Here is an 18,180-nt window from a genome sequence, read left to right as displayed (position 1 = left end):
TTACGGTGCTTCCAATGGGGCGTCTTCTTCACACATAAAGCCAAGTCCACCCAGTAAAGCTAGAATGACTTCATGGAAAGTGGTCTTTGTTCTAGAACAGCCCCTAGGTGGGGAGGGACGTGCTGAGGCATGGGTGATATATTTCACTTCATACTACGAAACCTTGCCACATACTTAAAATATTGAAGAAGAGGAAGGAGAAGAAGGAGGAGGAAGAGGAAGATGAGGAGAAAGTTCAAACCATATAAAACATACAGAGAAACTCAGGAGTCTGTGTGCCCATGTATCCCTTCTCTCCCTGCAGAAAATATCAGAGATATATGGGAGACTTGACCCTAAAAAGCCACACTCTGGAGTCAGACATTAATAAAGATGTCTTTGGGGGACGTAGAAACTCATAAAACAGGATCTGGCTGAGTCTCGAGGTGCTGGTGGCAGCTTGCCCAGGGCCCGGCAGGAGCCACTACAGCTTCTGAAGCTCTAGAAATACGGGTTCTGTCTCGTTCTCTCTCACAGAGGATCACTGGACCCACCCGGCACTGTCTCACGGCATGTGTTGAGCTTGCTGACAGAAGCTCCAGGCGTCCCACCTGCCATATTTTTGAGACCATGACAAATAGGGAAACCACAGTCACAGACGGCTAGGCCTCATGTGGCAACTGCCCCAGCACAGGACAGCTTGCTCCTCTCAGAGCCCCTAGGGGTGTGAGCTCACTGTCAGCTCTGAGGCGGGTCAGGGTGGCCCCAATGTGACCAGCACTCCGGCCTCTTCTCAGACTCACTGGCTGCTTCCTGGAGTTTGCCCTTCAGGCTTCACCAATTCCATGATTCTACTTCTCCCTGTGGCTCCTGGCAAGATGTGTCCTCGCTGAGAGTTGCCACTGGTTTTGTGATTTGAGCCTCAGTCATTAAAAATGGTATCATACACGGGTGGCCTGTGGCTAAGAAATGTCCTCTCTGTCCTAAGGACACTGATGGGGGGCGGGGGGGGTCGGTGGCAGTATTTGGTCATGGCGACTAAGTGCCAGAACATCATTCTTTCGCACAGAAAGACTTGGGTTCTGACCTTGATCCTGAGATCTTGTGTAGACGAACTAACCTCTCAGAACTTCCGTTTCTTTATCAGAGAAAAGAGGTTAATAATCCTTCTTTCACTGAGATATTGTAAGAACTGTGCGCCCGGCATATCAAAACATACACTAGTTGCCACCATAATAATTCTTGTCATTGTTAGGATTCTAGCCAAAGCTGTGGATTCACTTACGTGCTGACCCCACTGCAGGGCAGAGCTTAGAAGCCAGGCCCACTGTCTTCTCTTGGTGCCCACTTTCAGAGGGCAGTCTTAGCAAAACCAAATGTGGGTTAGCACCAGTTCGAAATATGCAAGGGTTTCTTCCAAAGATCACCCCAAAATGACGGATCACTTTCTCAGATTCCGCCCCCCCCCGAAAACCCATCACACTTTACACACAGTAGGTGCTCAACTGCACTTAGCAATGCAACACTGTTGGTCAGCAAGGAGCTACCTATGGGGACCATGGGGTCTCCTTTGGCTAGGGATGGGCAGGGATGGCATTTGAATGGGCCTCAGAGCACCCAGGTGCAAAGGGCTCCTTCCCTTCTCCAACCTAATGTTGGGGTACAGATGCCAAAGCAGCTCCATCCAGAGCTCTGCTTCATAAATAATTGGTCAGACACAAGTTTGACTTAATCAAGAAAGGCTATGTAAAGCAGATTAATGACATTTTGATGAACTTTTCAACTCAATTTGAAAAGCCATGCTACGTTAAGCACAGTTTCCAATTACCCTCCAGAAAAACTCTGGGGAAAGTTGAGACCTCCCCGAAGTACAGAATGTACTCATGGAGAGATGGTGATCTAAACCACAGTCATCTCCTGAGATCCTTTCTACATTGACCATCAAGGGAAAAAAAAAAAAAACAATGGAACCAAACAAATGAAATGAGTTATCTTTCTTGAAGGAAATGATCCAATATGTTCAAATTGAAGATGCAAGTTAGCTCTATTGGATTTGTCATTGTAATTAAGTGGGGCCAAATCAAGATGAAGGGCCAGGATAAATCCTTCCACTAGACGTGCCTCGGTTTCCCTTCTTTTGATGGCATAAGGGTAGACCAGTTGCCTTCAGGATCTCTCCCCTGGTGTGGGAGCAGGCACTGTGGGAGGAGTCAGTTGACCAGCCTTCCCAGCAAAAATCTAGTTCCTCAAGGGCAGGGACTTTTGTCTGCTTCGAAGTCATCAAGGAGAGGAAGGATAAGGGCTGCCTGGTGGCTCAGTCGGTTGAGTGCCTGTGTTCAGCTCAGGTTGTAATCTCAGGGTCCTGGTTTCCAGCCTCTCTCTCTCTCTCTCTCTCTCTCTCTCTCATAAATAAATAAAATATTCTTTTTTAAAAAGGAGAGGAGAGAATGAACATCAATTAAATTTTTAAATAGTCTATTTAAGTGGTAAATAAATGTGGTTTTTGGTTTCCAGAGAAACAATAAAGGAATAATCAGGTTTATTTTATTTCCTTCCTCATTTTGGCCCTAGATGAAATGGCAAACTGAGGTTTCCATTATAACTGTGGGTCCATGGAACTTGTCTGGTCAAGTTAATTTCTTTCTTTCTTTTTTTGTTTTTTTTCAAGATTTTATTTATTTATTTGAGAGAGAGCACAAGCAGGGGGAGGGGCAGAGGAAGAGAGAGAAGCAGACTCTCTGCTGAGCAGGGAGCCGGATGAGATGCAGAGCTCCCCTGATCTCAGGACCCCAGGCGTCCTGGGCATTTTGGCATTCCTCTCTGACCAGACTCTGGTGCAGAGAAAGAGAACCATAGGCTACAGCATTTGGAGGATGATGTCAACAACAGTGTAAGTCACATCCTTGCTGCTGCTAAGTGTATGTGCGAGCTGCTACAGATTCACCCAGGGTCCTCCGCCACAGAGCCACAGCCTGAAATGAGCTGGAGTGGATGCAAGCAGGACCACAGGAGGCACACGCTATAATTTTTACTCTGAGTGGTTTTCTGAACCATGGTTCCCTTTCACAAAATTATTTTCAAGAAAAGTTTCACTAAACCTTTGCTGGCAAATAGCTCCCTGAAATATAGACATTGCTGCCTCTGAGCCTTTGTGTCTGGAAACCCTTCTTTCTCCCACATTCTATCCCCTACACTTCACCGGTTAAAGCAGAACTTAAAAAAAAAAAAACAAACGCAGATGCCTGTTGGGACCAGGTCAGGGCTCAGGAGACTGAAGCAGGCTGGGTGGGGGTAAGAAGGGACCCAGATTCCTCACTTGAGACTCACAAAGCAAAAGCCTCTGGACATGGCATGTTTGCTCTAAATCATCCGTGGGAAAAACCTCTTCTGACCTCACTTTATTTGACAGCAAAACTTGACCAGAATAGACGAGAGGCTACTTAAAGCCTTTGTTTATCTCACTTAAGGTGAATGTCCGTACTTTTTACTATAGAAATATTAGCTGATTGATTATGAGGGTGCTGCCTCAGCTTGCATTGGGGTTATAAGAATACATATAGAATATAGACACCATATTACCTCTCCCAAATCTAAAAAGGTCTGAATTTGGGTATGCCTCTGACTCCTAAAGTTTTGGATGTAAAACACGGGCATGTACAATAGGGAGTGGTGAGGACTTTGGAAAAGTGAACTTGGCGCCTACTTACATGAAGCATTGGCCAGCCAGCCGCTCGCTGCCTTTTGGGAAGGTCAGCTCAGTGTTGCCAGAGCTTTCAGTTTCTCAAAAGAAGCTGAATATACAGATAATGATGTGCTTTCCCTCCCCATTTGAAGAATACTCTGCAAACCAAATGAAAGCAGTGTCAATTTGCAGCTTGCTTGTTAGAATCATTCATAGAGCCTCAAATGTTCTCTATTAAGTGTGCCCAGAATCCCCATTCGTTATGGACTGAATTGTGTTTCCTCCACAATTGTATGTTGAAGCCCTAACCCCCAATGTGACTGTATTTGGAGATATGGGCTTTAGGGAGATCAGAGGGTGGGGTGTAATTTTGGTATCCTCAAAAGAAGAGGAAGAGACATCTGTGTGTGTGTGTGTGTGTGTGTGTGTGTGTGTACAGAAGCAGGCACATAAAGGAAAGGGGACACAGCGAGAAGATGGCCTCAGCAGGAAGAGATGCCTCACCAGGAACCAACCAACACGGGGGCACCTTGATCTTAGACTTCTGGCCCCACAACCATGAGAAAATAAATCCATTCGTCATTAACTTTCCCCTACCTCTATCCTCTGTTCTCAACAACTGCGTATTTTATTCCACATTGGTGATATGTTTCTCTTTTGTGTTGTCCTATCTGTGGCTAGCGGATTCCCTACATAAACCCTTCGCACAGTGCCTGGGGCATGATAAGGCATCTATAATTAGTGTTTACTGTGACTGTTATCATGTACTGTAGTTGCTGTGATGTTATTCTGGGGAGCACAGACAGGTCTCACACTTTTGTTTTTGGTTCTTTGGGTAACAAACTTTTAGGCTTCCACCTCTGGGTAGCGTGGGGAGAAGTCTCCTGCCTGAGGGTCTCTTGGAGGGGTTGATCCAGGACCAGGACCCTGGGCAAGTTCCTTGTCTCTGGGTTCTTCAGTCTCCTTAATGATAAATCCTCCTGTTTTCTTTCCCTGCCTCCCTGTCCCCACGATCGTCCTCCACACCGTATACACACACACACACACACACACACACACACACACACGCACACACCTCCCCCCCAAAAGTACACACAGACACACACACACCTCCCCCCCCACAAATACACACAGACATGCACACACACGCACACTGGTGCACACACACAGTAATGGGGAAAGCAAGAGGATAACATAGCTAACCAGAGACTCCTACAGAAAGGTGGGGAGCCAAAGGGCAAAGGAAGAAACTGGGCTACAACTGACTTTTGGTGAGATGCAGATGAAATAGGCTAAGCTGGTAGGGGTGGCAGTGTCAGGGCAGATCAAGGGAAGGCACAGCCACCATACCACCTCCCCGCCACTGCCCCGGCCCAGGGGCGCTGCAGCAGTCTGCCTGGCACGTGGCAGTCTGGTAAAGGGTTGATCCAGAATTCTTAAGTTCAAATCTCAACTCCTTGACCTTGGACAAATTTGTGAACCTACCTGAGCCTCCGTTTCCTCAGCCGTAAAGTAAACATTATAGCCTAGCTTCTTCACAGTGCGAGTGTGCGACATACATGAATGATACCCAGTAAATATATGGGCACATCAGCTGTTACTGCTTATGATGCCACATGGTCTTGTCACTTGTTGTGAAGCAACGACTGACTTTCAATGTATAGGGTCCCCTTTCGGTATATTGAACTTCCGTGTGGCCGTGGGATTCAGCTCTGTATGCAATGATAGTGCCACAGTATATAGGAACATTACTCTTCAATCTATAGTCTGCTTTAAAATAATAGTATAAGGACAAGTGTATCCTGTAACGGCGTCAAGGAGGAAAGGACACTTTATAGGGGCCAAGCGGCCAAATATCTTTACGCTGGTTCAGCCACCCAGCTCAGAGGGGCACAGGGGGTGGGGGTGGGGGGGAGCAGATCCTTCTGGCAAGGAAAGTCTCCATGGGGCAATGACATCTCCCACCACCATTAGCTGCTGTGTTTCCCTACAGGGCTTCATGGCCTCTCCGTGCCTGGGCAAGTTGCTGAGTCCCTCTTCTCACTTTTCTCATCTGTAAAATGGAGCTGGTAACAGTAGCTACTTTATAGAGTATTTGGGAAAACTGAACCAGCCGACACATAAAGGGCAAAGCACAGAATAAAAATGCCTGGCACATTTTGGTACCCCAGAAATGCGGGCTAAGCCTTATGTTATTTTGCTTGGGGCTAAGGAGAGAGGACCAAAAAAAAAAAAATCTGTTGTGTCTGGGATCTTTGAAAACCCTGCAGGTCCTATAATGGGGACTCCGACAGCTGATTTGGCCTGATTGTGGGTCATCTCGAAAATCGGTTATTTTCATTTTTAAAAAAATTTGCCTTTCCTGCCCTTTGCCAACCTCACCAACACCACTGAAATCCAGCCGGGTGATTATCCAAGGATAAAAGCTTTTATCATGAAAAGTTTTGTTTGAGAAAGCAGGAACTGTGCTTCTCACTGCCGGCTTTCCTGCGCGCCGGGATTCTGTCCACACTCCTACAAAGGCCAAGATTATCTCTCTCTGTTAAGGGTTTAAAATCCTACAAGCCGGCCATGCAAGTGACCAGTATCAGATTATGATAACAAGATCATGTCCAGTTATAAAAACAAGTGTCTAAACTTTTCTCATGTCACTTTCGCCCGGGGTCCCTTCTGGGGGTGGGGGGGAGCTCAGCTCATTTTGAAGGCAGCGCTTTGAACTGAATTCATGGGGTATTTGCATAAGAAGATTTGAGGCTGAAGAATGGCCTGCTATTGCATCTGCCCATTAATATGCCTGCTAATTCAGCACATTGTAAGCCTATTGACGGCCCACAAAGAGCTCAAATTCAAGGACAGTTATCCTATGGCCATTGTGAGTGCTTCAATTCAAGGAATATGTTCACTGGAGGAATACAGTTGTTACAATTAGATATTTTTCATGAAACATTATAAAGAACTAATGACAACCAGGAACACAATACTGCAACAACCACCAAAAAACATTCAGAACTCCATGTGTCAGCTTGCCCCTCTCTCTCTCTCTCTCTCCCTCTCTCTCTCTCTCTCATAATCTCCCCCACACTTATTTTCCCAGATGCAGCCGGCTGGAGATGGATGGAGACCTCTAGATGTGAAAGCGCGTTTATCTGCTCCCTAAATTTAAATAAAAAGCAAAATGAAATAAACAGATCCCGGCAGAAGAGGAGAAGCCCACATCGCCGGCATAAATAGTGGTTAATTTAATCCCGTTTATGAAAAAACGTCACACTGTCACCTCTGAGGGACACGCAAGGCAATATTTTAAAAAACGTCACACTGTCACCTCCGAGGGACACGCAAGGCAATATTTTAAAGCAACGATGAATTATTTGAGAAAGCCTCTCTTTTCTGAAGTTGAGGAAAGATGTTTATGCAGATCTAGGAAAATTCCAAACAAGCAGAGAAATGGTGCTGACTTGTGGCCGTGTTTAGGCGCCTGGGGGACAGTGGCATTTTTGTAAGAGAGTCCTCTCTCTCTCTCTCTCTCTCTCTCTCTCTCTCTCTCCCTCTCTCCCGCTCTCTCCATCGGAAGGGTACTTGCAAAAAGGCCTGGTCGGGAAGGCAGGCGGTTTAGCTGGGCTGGGGAGGCCAGCAGCAGGAACTTTCTAAGAAACTGGAGGCTAAAATGCTCTTTCCAGCGGGGAGTTTGGAGCGCCCGGCGCGCCCAGGGACGCCGGGGATTGGGGACATTGTCTGGGCATTGTCCTCGGCTCCCACTCGGCCGGCCATTGTCACAGGGGCCCATCAAGCCCCGGGCCTGAGCACCGGTTGTATTTTTCTCACTCTACATCCCTCAGAAAAGACATCAAAGACCAGGGAGATGTGCTTTTTGCTTTGTTTGGTGTCTGATTCTCAACATGTGGCTTCCCCGGCCAAACTTCGGCACCTTTTAACCTATTCTGTTCAGCTTAGGCCTGAGCTGTATTTGAGCATTAGGGAAACTATAGTAACCAATAATCTGCCTGTTGCTGAAAAGAAACTATGTATCTTGTCACACAAGAACTGTCGGACGATCACCGTCCTAGACCGGACCCTTTAGGGGCTCCTGGCTTTCTTTCCTGGGGCTCAGCCTGCCCCTCTGAAAAGGCGTCCGAACCCTTTGCCTTTCTAGCATGGAGGACCCGTGTTCATGTTCATTTATATTTAACAAATAAGGCATTGTCCCTTGCAACATATCAGCATTTGATTATCTATTACAAATGTTTTCATCAAGTCAGAAATGAGGCCTCTTAACAAAAGGGAGGAAAGAAAAAACCCCTTTGGTGCAACCCAGGGATGAGCCAGAGACTGGGATTTTCTTGGTGGGATATTTGGGTTCTTTGGCACATCGCATCAGACCTGTTGCACACAGCGCCACCAAAAAAAAAAAAAAAAAAAAAAAAAAAACTAGGGTGGTGGGGGGCCGCCTGGGGCATCCCCTAGCAAGAGAGCTGAAGATGCAATTATGTGGACAAATGTGGGCTAAGCAGAGCAGTGTGGGGTATCTTTTGAGAGTATAAGCTCCAGAGCCTGACTCCAAAGGCTCAAATCCCACCTCTACCTCTTACTGGCTGTGCAACCCTGAGCAAGCCTCCTGAGGTCTCTGAACCCCGTGTTCCCTCACCTTAAAATGGGGATATCAACAGACCCTACACGGAAGGCCTGTAGAAGGATTAGCTGAGCTAATCGCTGGGACAGCACAAGGCCCAGCACACAGCAAGAGCTCATAAAGGGATAGTCGAAATTGTTCTTTCACGGAGCAAATACTGCACGGGTGGTACACAGGTTTGGGGGCAGGCAAATCCACAAGGAGGATCCAAATGGATAAATAATAGTGGCAACTATTATTATTATTGCATTACATTTCTACTGATACTCAAAGGAGGAGACAGACATGAAATAAATATGAAATATAAGAAAACTAACAGAAATAAGGAATCGCTGCCAAAACAATTACATTGCTTCAATAAGCAACTATTTACTATTATGAAGAATAATATCTCAAACAGAAATGAAGAACAAGAATGAAAATAACTAGGATAATAAAAAATGTAAAGCTTTGTAAATGAAAGCTTCACAGACCCTCACCCAGGATCCTGAGTGGCCATGGGAATGGGGCGAGGGGTGCAGATTGAAGGAGGTGCTGACTCTCAGAGACTTGCAAGTGCAGATTTTTGTGCCCCGGGAGCCCCATGGCTTCCCAGTCCCCTCCCCCCTCCTGCTCCTGAGATGGGCACTGTGAAAAGTGTGACCTATTGACTTGCAGAATTTTCTCATTTTGCATACCAGCGTTTCACTGGCAACGTGACCTCCACGCAGACTGTTGCAGAGCTCACTTTTTCACTTATCCAAGAGATTTTGGACATCTTTCCATGCTGAACCTGCATAAGCACTGCCCGATCCTTGTCTTTTTTTTTTTTTTCCTTTTTTTAAAAAAAAGTCTTAACTTTTTTGTTTGTCTTGCACTTAGGTAAGGCAAAAATGATTGGTGACCATGATTATCATTTAGGTACAAATCCTGTCAGGCTTTTTTTTTTTTTTTTTTTTTATGCTTCTATGGAACTCATGATGGCTCACATTTTGCTGGATGTGTATTAAGAGCCTGTGATAAAAAAACTTACACTGTATTGACTCAGTTTTTAGAACAACTAGTTGAGGCTAGTGGGTGTCAACATCATCCTCATTTTACAGAAACAGAAACTGAGGCCAAGAGTGAATTTAAGTAACTTGTCCCATCGTGAAGCTACCGAGTCCAGATCACAACCCAGTGTACTTCCTGGAGCCTATGCCCCACCCCCCACAGGTGTGTTAGGGATGTGAACTCACACTGTGCGCACACACCCATTTTACAAAGACACCATGGTGCTCCGCATATCGCCTGAAAACACTGTTATAACCGACCTTTGCTTTACAGACAGTGACATTTGCTGATGGCAAAGCGGCCCATTGCTTGGATGGATGGATGATGATGTACTGAGGTTGTTTCTGGTTTTCTGTTCTATCAGGCAAACATATTGCCTGTGGTCTGGGAGGGTTTAAGAAAGCTCAGGGCTCAAAGGCCGTGGTCTTTCGGAGCAGCCGTGCTCACACACAAAGCAAACACTTGTCCTAGCAGCAACAGGTGTTTACTATGATCCCTCCAGAGGTGCACAGTGAGGCTCAGAGAGTCTATGATATGACTGGGTCAAGATCATGAGTGAGTTGGCCAGGCAGCTAGGTTGAAGCATATCCAAGAAGCACCAGATCCTGGCTCCCCAGGAGGTCTGGTAGAAATGTCCAAGTTGGAGCACCCCCTTCCTGAGCCAGATACACAGGGAGAGCTTAGGGCTGGAGCATGAGCAACAGGCACCTCCTCCTCATGTTTCCATAGGTAAGGCTTTTGACAGTGACCCAACCAGATGGGCAATCAGATCTTTTTCAGCCAGCTCTGAGTTTGGGACGCCAAGCCTATCAGGTTCTTGCTCTTACCATATCCCTGAGCTCTGGAAGGCAGCCCAGCACCCCTTCCCTAGCCCCACTTGGCAGATAGGAACCAGAGCGGCAACACCACTGATGTGTCCCCTGTGAATCCTGTGCTCCCCTAAACCCCAACTCAAGCTGTCTAATGAACCCATCTTGGTACCTCTCTGCTAGCTCAATGTCATTTGGAGCCTTTTCCTGCTGCCTGGGTTGGGAAAGATAGCAGCCTTGTCCTAGCTGCTACTTGTCCCTTCACCTTGCTCTCTCCACCTCAGTCTTCGATTAAAGGCCAAATCTCACTGTCTCTGAGACCCTAGGAATCACCCAGACCAATTGGAAGATGCAGTTGTTTGGGGAGGCTGAAGGACAGAGAGGGTGAGTGACTTGTCCAAGGGCACAGAGCATAGAAGTGGTCAAACGAGGACAAGAAAAGGCCCAGGGCTCTCTTGACACACAAAACTGTGTTCACCCAATTACATATTTAACAGATACTTATTGAGCACCCACTGTTATACCAGGCAGTGTGCTAAGCCCTCAGGATATAAAACCAGATGAGTCATGGGGTCTACCTCTAAAGAACTGCAGAGTCCTACTGAGCAGGTGGACATATAAATTACAAGAATAGAGAACTCTGATGGGCTGGAGCATTAGTCAGCTTGGACTGCCATAGGAAAACACCATGGGTGGGGGACTTAAACAACACAAATGTGTTTTCTTATGGTTCTGGAGGCTGAGAAGTTTAGGATCAAGGTGTCAGCCAATAGAGTGCCTGATGAGGGCCTCTTCCTGGCTTGTAGATGGCCACCATCTTGCCAGGTCCTCACATGGCTTTTTCTCAGTGTGGGCGAGTGGCCCACATCAAGGTCCCAGTTTCATCGGATTTGTACCTCACCCTTAAGACCTAATTTAACCTTAATTATCTCCTGAAAGCTTTATCTCCAAATATAATCACACTGGGGGTTGAGCTTCAACATATGAATTTGGGAAGGGCATCATTTAGTTCACAGCAGTTAGTAATAAATACAATAATAATAATAATAATAGTAATAGTAATAACTTGCATTTATTTAGAACTTCTGTGCCAGGCATCATGCTAAGTACTTTATATACATATATAGTTTATTCCTCCCAGGTACCAAAGGGGTCTGAGCTACCATCATCCCTGTTTCACCAATGGGTTACCTGGGTCCGCTAGAGAGTTGAAGTAACTTGTTGCAAGGACACACGGGATGACCCCACAGCACGCCCCCTCCACCAGTTCTGTGGGGGGGAGGGTGGGGAAAGGTTCACAGAGGAGGTGATACCCTAGAGAAGTTTTGAGGGACCAGGAGGAGCAAGTGTCAACCCACGTTCCCTCCCTCCAAATCCGGTGACATGTTTCTTTTCCCAACCCACCTTTTCCTTTCAAAAGTTTGTAACTGTGGCCAGGCCGGGGGTGGGGGTGGGGGGTGGGGGGTGGAAATGCTGCATTTGCAACCAAGTCTCTAGGCTCCAGACTTAAGTTCGCCTGCATTAAGTGCTTTCCCAGTGACCCAACACCGCCTGGCAACTGGCCGCCTTCTGCTTTTGACAGCTTGGCATATTTGGTCATTTACTGGGTGCATGTGAAGATCAAATGGGTTAAGATTCTTCTCTTTAAGCAGCAGGGTAAAGAACATCAAAAAGGTGTACATTTCATTTCCCCAGTTTTGATTAAGTCAAGCATGAAATGAAATGTAATACCCTCAAGTGGCCGGGGTTTACACCATTCATGTCGTTACTTCTGCTTCAGGAAGCCCAATCAGCCCTGGGCGAGGGGAACAAGCTAACAGAGTTTTAGGGTGGCCAGATGGACGGGGTTTACCGTGGTTGAAAAGGCAGCTTAGTGCTTGCCTCTTCAAGCCAACTGTGTGAAATCCTGGTGTGGCCCCTTCCCCTCTGGCTGGCCCACCCCCCCACCCCCCACCCCCTGGCCCGGCCTCCCTCTCTGTGCTGTTCTAGATGGAGCAGCCAGTTCCCGGATGCCATAGCGTCCATCCAGGGCTGCTCTGCCTCTACCCTGAGATGCTTCCTGGTCCAACAGGCAAGAAGAGGATCCCCCCACCCCACCCCTTCTCCGGCCTTGGAGTGTGTCTGCTGGGACAGGGTGGCCCTAAGAGGGAATTAGCATTCAAGGAAGGACTACAGGCCTGGGTCCCTCCCTGGATGCTGTCTGGGGAACTCATTAATGAGTAAACTCATTGTGTGGGAAATGGGGGGAGGCGGGCACCCTTTTGTGCCAGGTACACTGTCCAGCCCTGAAGAGGTGAACCCAGCCACCTGACCCCATTTGGTCTAGCCAAATCCTAAAAGGTGAGCTGGGAGCACCAAGTAAAGATTTACAGGCCGGCCCTGGGGTTTACCAGCTGACTCAACTGAAGCTGAAACTAATACTGAATCAGTATCAGGGAACATTTTTTTGCAAGTAGAAGCCGTTGTATTCATTGGTCCACTTTTCGCGAGCCGGGGGATTGTTTCCTATTGGGAAGCCAAAGTTATAGTGTTGGCTTCCGATTATAAAAAGAGAAAACTTCAACCGAACTTGCCAAATGTCTACTTAAATATCTAAAGAGGGAGGATGATGTTGCTGCCTCTGAAATTTAACCCTTGTCCGATGGTATCTAAACAATGAAGAATCAACCAGAAGAACACAGTAGACCATTCTTTTCACGAAAGCATATTGAAATGCTGAAAAAAAATTAAAAATGTTTTCAGAAAAGATCTTTGGAGTTGAAGAAATCCTATCTAAGGTGCGAGGGGCAAGCATCTTATATATCGGATAGATTGCTGCGGGCAGGGCGGTGGGGGGGGGGGGTCCAAATTCAAAGCTTCGGGAGCTGGCAAAGTTTGGAGACAGCCAGGCTTGGCAGTGGGGAGATGTTGTTGCTCTGCGGCCACAGGCCTGAAATCGGGGGGGTGGGGTCTGGGGGGGGGGGCGGTTCTGAGGCTGGAAAAGACCCATTTTCCAGAGGTGCTTTCTGGAAGGTTCTACGCCAGGCTCAGCAGAAAGCTTCAGGCTCTCTCAACAGCTGGAGGAGAATAGCAGGGCTTTGGGAAGAACTTAATAGAATCCTTAATGCCGCTAACAATCCGCTGCTATTGAACTGCATTAAGTAGATATTATGGAAGGACAAAGAGATAAATAGCTCGACATCACCCTCATTCGCATGCGGCCCCCGGCCGGGACCATTTTATGGGCAGCACCATTGTTCCTGCACTCCCCAGGTTAGCTTTAACTTGCAAATGATCCCCTGAAAAGGAAAAGAGAAGTGGTTTTCTTTTCTTCTCTCCTCCCCCACCCTCCCTCCTCTCTCTCTCTCTCTCTCTCTCTCTCTCTCTCTCTCTCTCTCTCTCTCTCTCGTTTCTGTCTCTGGCTCCTTCTCTCTCAAAATGCCCCTCACAGAAAGAAAATCATTTTAGGCCGTAAGAAAATGAAAGGCATTGTTACCATGGCCTGGACCGTAGCAAATGAGATACATCACGGGCTCGGGAGCTGAAAGCTACACTCGAGCTGTTTTATTTTGGTGCTTTGGAATGTGGTCCACATGAGAACATAAACAATGCTAAATCTGTATGAATTAATAGGCCGGGTTTGACATATTTCCCTTTGTTTGAGGCCAAACAGGCTGGGGGGTTGGGGTGTGGGAGGAGAAGGAGAAGGGAGAGGAGAAATCTTATTTGATTAAAAAAAAAAAAATCCAATAATCCAGCTGAATAGGAGGAGTGCGCGTGGCCACCCTCCTTAAGACGGGCCTTCAGAATCAATGGCCAGCCAGCGGCCAGCCCGTGGAGTCTCATCACTTGCTATGATCAAAATGCTTTTTTGAAAAAAAAAAAAAAGAAAAGAAAAGAAGAAGAAGAAGAAAAAGAAGAAGAAGGTCTCCGTAGAATTGTTTGCAAACTGCAAAGTGCTTCAGCGGCTGACACGAAAATGCTGGAAGCCGGAAACCTATTCCCAGGCAGAGGCCTTCCCTGTCACCTTGGTGGGTGAATAATTGTGCCTTTTGCATACGCCTTGTCATCAGCAGCAGGAATGAGGAGGCCCCGAGGACCGCCCTGGCAGCGCGGGTGTTGCACCAGCAGAGTAAATTAAAACACGGATTACAGCTAGTATGATTGGGGATGACAAGCAGGGCGGGTGTAGCCACAGAACGAGCCGTGTTGCCCATATGGTCCTCGGGAAACCCACGCAGCGCTGCTTTCTCCCCAGCCTGCTCCAGCTGCCCGGCTGAAGGGGGCATTTAGGAGGCCTCGAGCCATTTTCTGGAACTGGGAAAATCCGTTTCCCTTCTTTGCAAGTTCAGAAATGCCACCAGCTGCCACCAGGTACCAGGAGGTTTAAGTGGGGAAACCCACCCACCCCCATCAACCCCTACGTGGGTGGCACTCAGGGGAAGGTGCGTGGTGCAGGTGGCCAGGCCAGCAGGCAGGGCCGCTCTCTTTTCTTGCTTGAATTCAGAGAAGCAACATTCTGGGCCATTGGAAACTAGGTTAAGGTGGCACCCCTGCCCACGTGGTCGCCACCATCGTGGGAGCCGTAAGCCAGGGCTGCCTTGAGAACACCACTTAGTAATCTGGCAAATGTTCATCAAGCTGGTCCTATGTTCTCAAAGTTGTAGGTGTCGCTCCAGGACCGGTGTGAACAGCTTGGGCGGGCAACACCCTGTCAAGATGCCCAGGAGGGACCAAGTAGGGACGAAACCTCCACGCGATGTCCACCAAGCCATTGCTCCCGTGTGGGGTAGCATCCCCGGGAGGAAGGGGTGTCTTTCCCGTTTTCCACGAATGCACCATCTGGGCATGCAGTGGCCCTGTAGACGGTGCCACTTTGCTCGGACTCTCTGGACAGGTCTGATCATCAGTCCCATTTTACCGATGGGAAAATTGAGTCTCAGAGAAGTTCACCATTTTGCCTACGTCACATAGCTAAGAAGCGGAGAGCTAGGACCCCAACCCGCGTTGTCTGAGTCCAGAGCCTGTCCCTCTCAACCACCTCGTGGCATGCGGAGAAGAACAGGATGAGCCGGGGAGAACTGGAAATTACCTCTTGCCCAGAAGCTTCGTGAGCACAGGGGGCTGTAAGCACACTGTGGCCATGGTTCCTGGCATCAGGACAGGTAGAGGGAGCTGGAAAGGGGGGGGGGGGGGGCGACAGGAAAGGCTGAAAAATGCACCAGGGGACAAAGCAGGGTGAACCCTGCCAGGACATCAAGAGGAGGGTCACTTCCAGCAAAGCCCAGGAGTATCTTCCAGGCCTTTGTGATTTCTGCACAGCCCACACCGGAGTCCTGGGGTGCTCACACACGCAGTCCAACGCAGGGCACTTGGGAAACCAGGACCAGTGGACAACAGGCTCACCTGCCCTCCCGCTGAGGAAGCATTTTCACTCCCATCCTCTATGACAAGGGAGCATCACAGGGCAGCCTTACCCTTTAACCGCTCTTGCTAAACTTACCAAGTGAAATAAATCTTCTAGCACATCTTCTGTGGAGAAAATTCCATACAACCGGATCTCTCTCTACGTGTCGTCAAAGGTCAAGGACTCACGTGTGAACTCCAACCCTGAAAAGTCACAAATTACATCTCATTGACTTGATTCCTCCGTGACCTTAACCGTGTAGCACGAGGACAAGAAAATACCTTGTCAGAAATGTGCCGTCAGGGGGGTAAGGATGGTAGGGGTGGCACACAGAACATTTGTCTTTAAAAGACTCAAATATCAGAGTCAGGGAGGAGAGTCACCTCTGTCATCACTTGGACATCAAACAGGGGTTTCATAGTGCTCCAAGATGAACTTCCCTCGTCTACCCTTGGCTCATCATCTCACCAAAACCAGCCCTGGCACGTACCTTGTCTCCATAAGTGACGAGTCCATCTTTCCAGTTGCTCAGGGCCAACACCACGGGCCTGTCTTTGGCTCTTTTCTCTCCCACATCCCACATCCCCTTCATAGCAAACCGTGGCAGTTCTACCTTCAAAGCACGGCTGTCCTGAAGGGTCCAAGCCCTCATCATTGTCCAGATAGTTGTCATATCCTTCTAACAGCTTCCTGGTTTTTACCTGCTTCTACATCACAATCTTCGAAAAGATTCTTCAGCTCAGAACCCTGCCATGGCCTCTCATGTCACTCAGAGTAAAAGCCAGAGTCCTCACCAGGACCTGTAAGACCCTACTTTCTCCATACCCTCGTCACATCTGGGCTACAGCCACAGTGGGCCCCTCATGGTGTGTCCCATGCACTGCAGGCATTCCTGCTGCAGGGCCTTTGCACATACTCGTTGCTCCACCTGGGCTGTTCTTCCCCCAGATATCCATGGGCTTTAGGCCATCATTTCCTGCCTTTGCGGTTCTTCCCAATACCCCAGCAGAGAGGTCTTCCCTGGCCTCCCTAAGAGAAATAGCCACATCACTCCCACATCCACATCGCTTTCTCTTCCCCCCACACTCAGCTCGCTTTGTTTTACTTCCTAACACTTCTCCAAGTAGACTTTGTTCAGCTTATCTGCTAGTTGGGAGATAGAGACCAGGAGTACTGGGCTCCTTTATGCCCTTCTCAAGCCCAGACCCGAATCACAGGCCCAGGGGTTCAAACACTGGGGTTTTTAGGAGGAATAAAAAAAAAGGGACCTGGAACATTTCTGGAAGCCCCTTTATTCTGTGCTGGGAGAGAGAAGGAGGCCTTGAAGGGACAGGTGCTCTCACAGAGAATCTACTTAAATCACTTAGCAGAGGGCCTGGCACATAGTAGGTGACCAATAAAGGTACACATTCATCGTTGTTATTTTTATTCCCCGATTCTTGGATTCCACACAGATCAATTAAAAAAATTGGCAAAAACTTAAATTTGGGGTATCTACGTTAAACAAGACAGTGATTTACCAAATACAAACTTTTTCTTTTCTTTTTCTTTCTTTCTTTCTTTCTTTCTTTCTTTCTTTCTTTCTTTCTTTCTTTCTTTCTTTCTTTCTTTCTTTCTTTCTTTCTTTCTTTCTTTCTTTCTTTCTTTCTTTCTTTCTTTCTTTCTTTCTTTCTTTCTTTCTTTTCTTTCTTCTTTTTTCTAAACACAACCAAATGCTTAAAATTGATATACCTTTAAAAAACTTTGTTCAGGGCAGCCCCCCGTGGCTCAGCGGTTTAGCACCGCCTTCAGCCCAGGGTGTGATCCTGGAGTCCCAGAATCGAGTCCCACGTCAGGCTCCCTGCATGGAGGCTGCTTCTCCCTCTGCCTGTGTCTCTGCCTCTCTCTCTCTCTCTCTCTCTCTCTCTCTCTGTGTCTCTCATGAATAAATAATAAAATCTTAAAAAACAAAACAAAACAAACAGACAAAAAATATTGTTCAAACTGAAAAGGCTATGATAACCAATGTAATACCCAACCCTACCCTGGGTCTTCTCTTGCAGGGGGAAATTTCTTCCAGAAACATCGCTGAATCCCCTGAAACACAGATGATAAAGGAGATAAAAGTTATTGTGGCCAGGTTCATCTTACTGAAGTTGAAAACTATATTGTGGCTAAGTGAGAGAACATCGCCATTGGTAGGAAGTCTCCAGGAAAGTATCTGTGGGTACCTAAGCTGAGCTACAGAGAGTAAAGAAACAGATTTGGGGTGTGTGAATGTGTGTGTGTGTGAGAGAGAGACACGCACAAATGTTGAAGCAATGAGATGAAATATTAAAAGTAGGAAGATGTAGGCCAAAGGAAGGGGTTTTCTTTATACTGTTTTTAGTTTTGTAACTTTTCTGTGAATTTGAAATTATTTCCAAATAAAAAGATTTAAAAAAACCAAAAAAACAAAACACCCAACAACGACCCAAACACTGCTTATGGTTCAGGACTTTCATGTCACAGGACTTGCATGTTATTTTTAAAAACAGGAGGGTAGGATACCTGTGCAGATTAGTTGAAAACATAGGGAATTTGCTTATCGACCTTCAAATCAACAAAAGAAGATAAAGTTCCAGCTGGTAATGAAGAAGATGGGTGTTCTGTTGGTTAGTTTTTGGTGGTGGGGAGGTGGGGGGGC

At 47.3% G+C, this 18,180-nt stretch overlaps 1 long non-coding RNA gene across 2 annotated transcripts in view; it reads left to right on the top strand.

The window, feature by feature from the left end:
* LOC111094665 overlaps positions 1 to 17,853 on the top strand; it is a 56,969-nt gene extending 39,116 nt beyond the window's left edge. Inside the window, exon 4 of one of the 2 annotated variants that reach the window (XR_005355027.1) lies at positions 17,558 to 17,853. This is a non-coding gene — a long non-coding RNA (uncharacterized LOC111094665). Of the gene's footprint in view, positions 1 to 6,755; positions 6,868 to 17,557 lie in introns of those variants that run through there. The other variant, XR_005355026.1, reaches the window with a different exon arrangement.
* The last annotated feature ends 327 nt before the right edge of the window (positions 17,854 to 18,180 follow it).

Source organism: Canis lupus, chromosome 2, assembly GCF_011100685.1.
Source record: "Canis lupus familiaris isolate Mischka breed German Shepherd chromosome 2, alternate assembly UU_Cfam_GSD_1.0, whole genome shotgun sequence".
NCBI lineage: Eukaryota > Metazoa > Chordata > Mammalia > Carnivora > Canidae > Canis > Canis lupus.
This window is presented reverse-complemented; position numbering and strand designations above follow the sequence as displayed.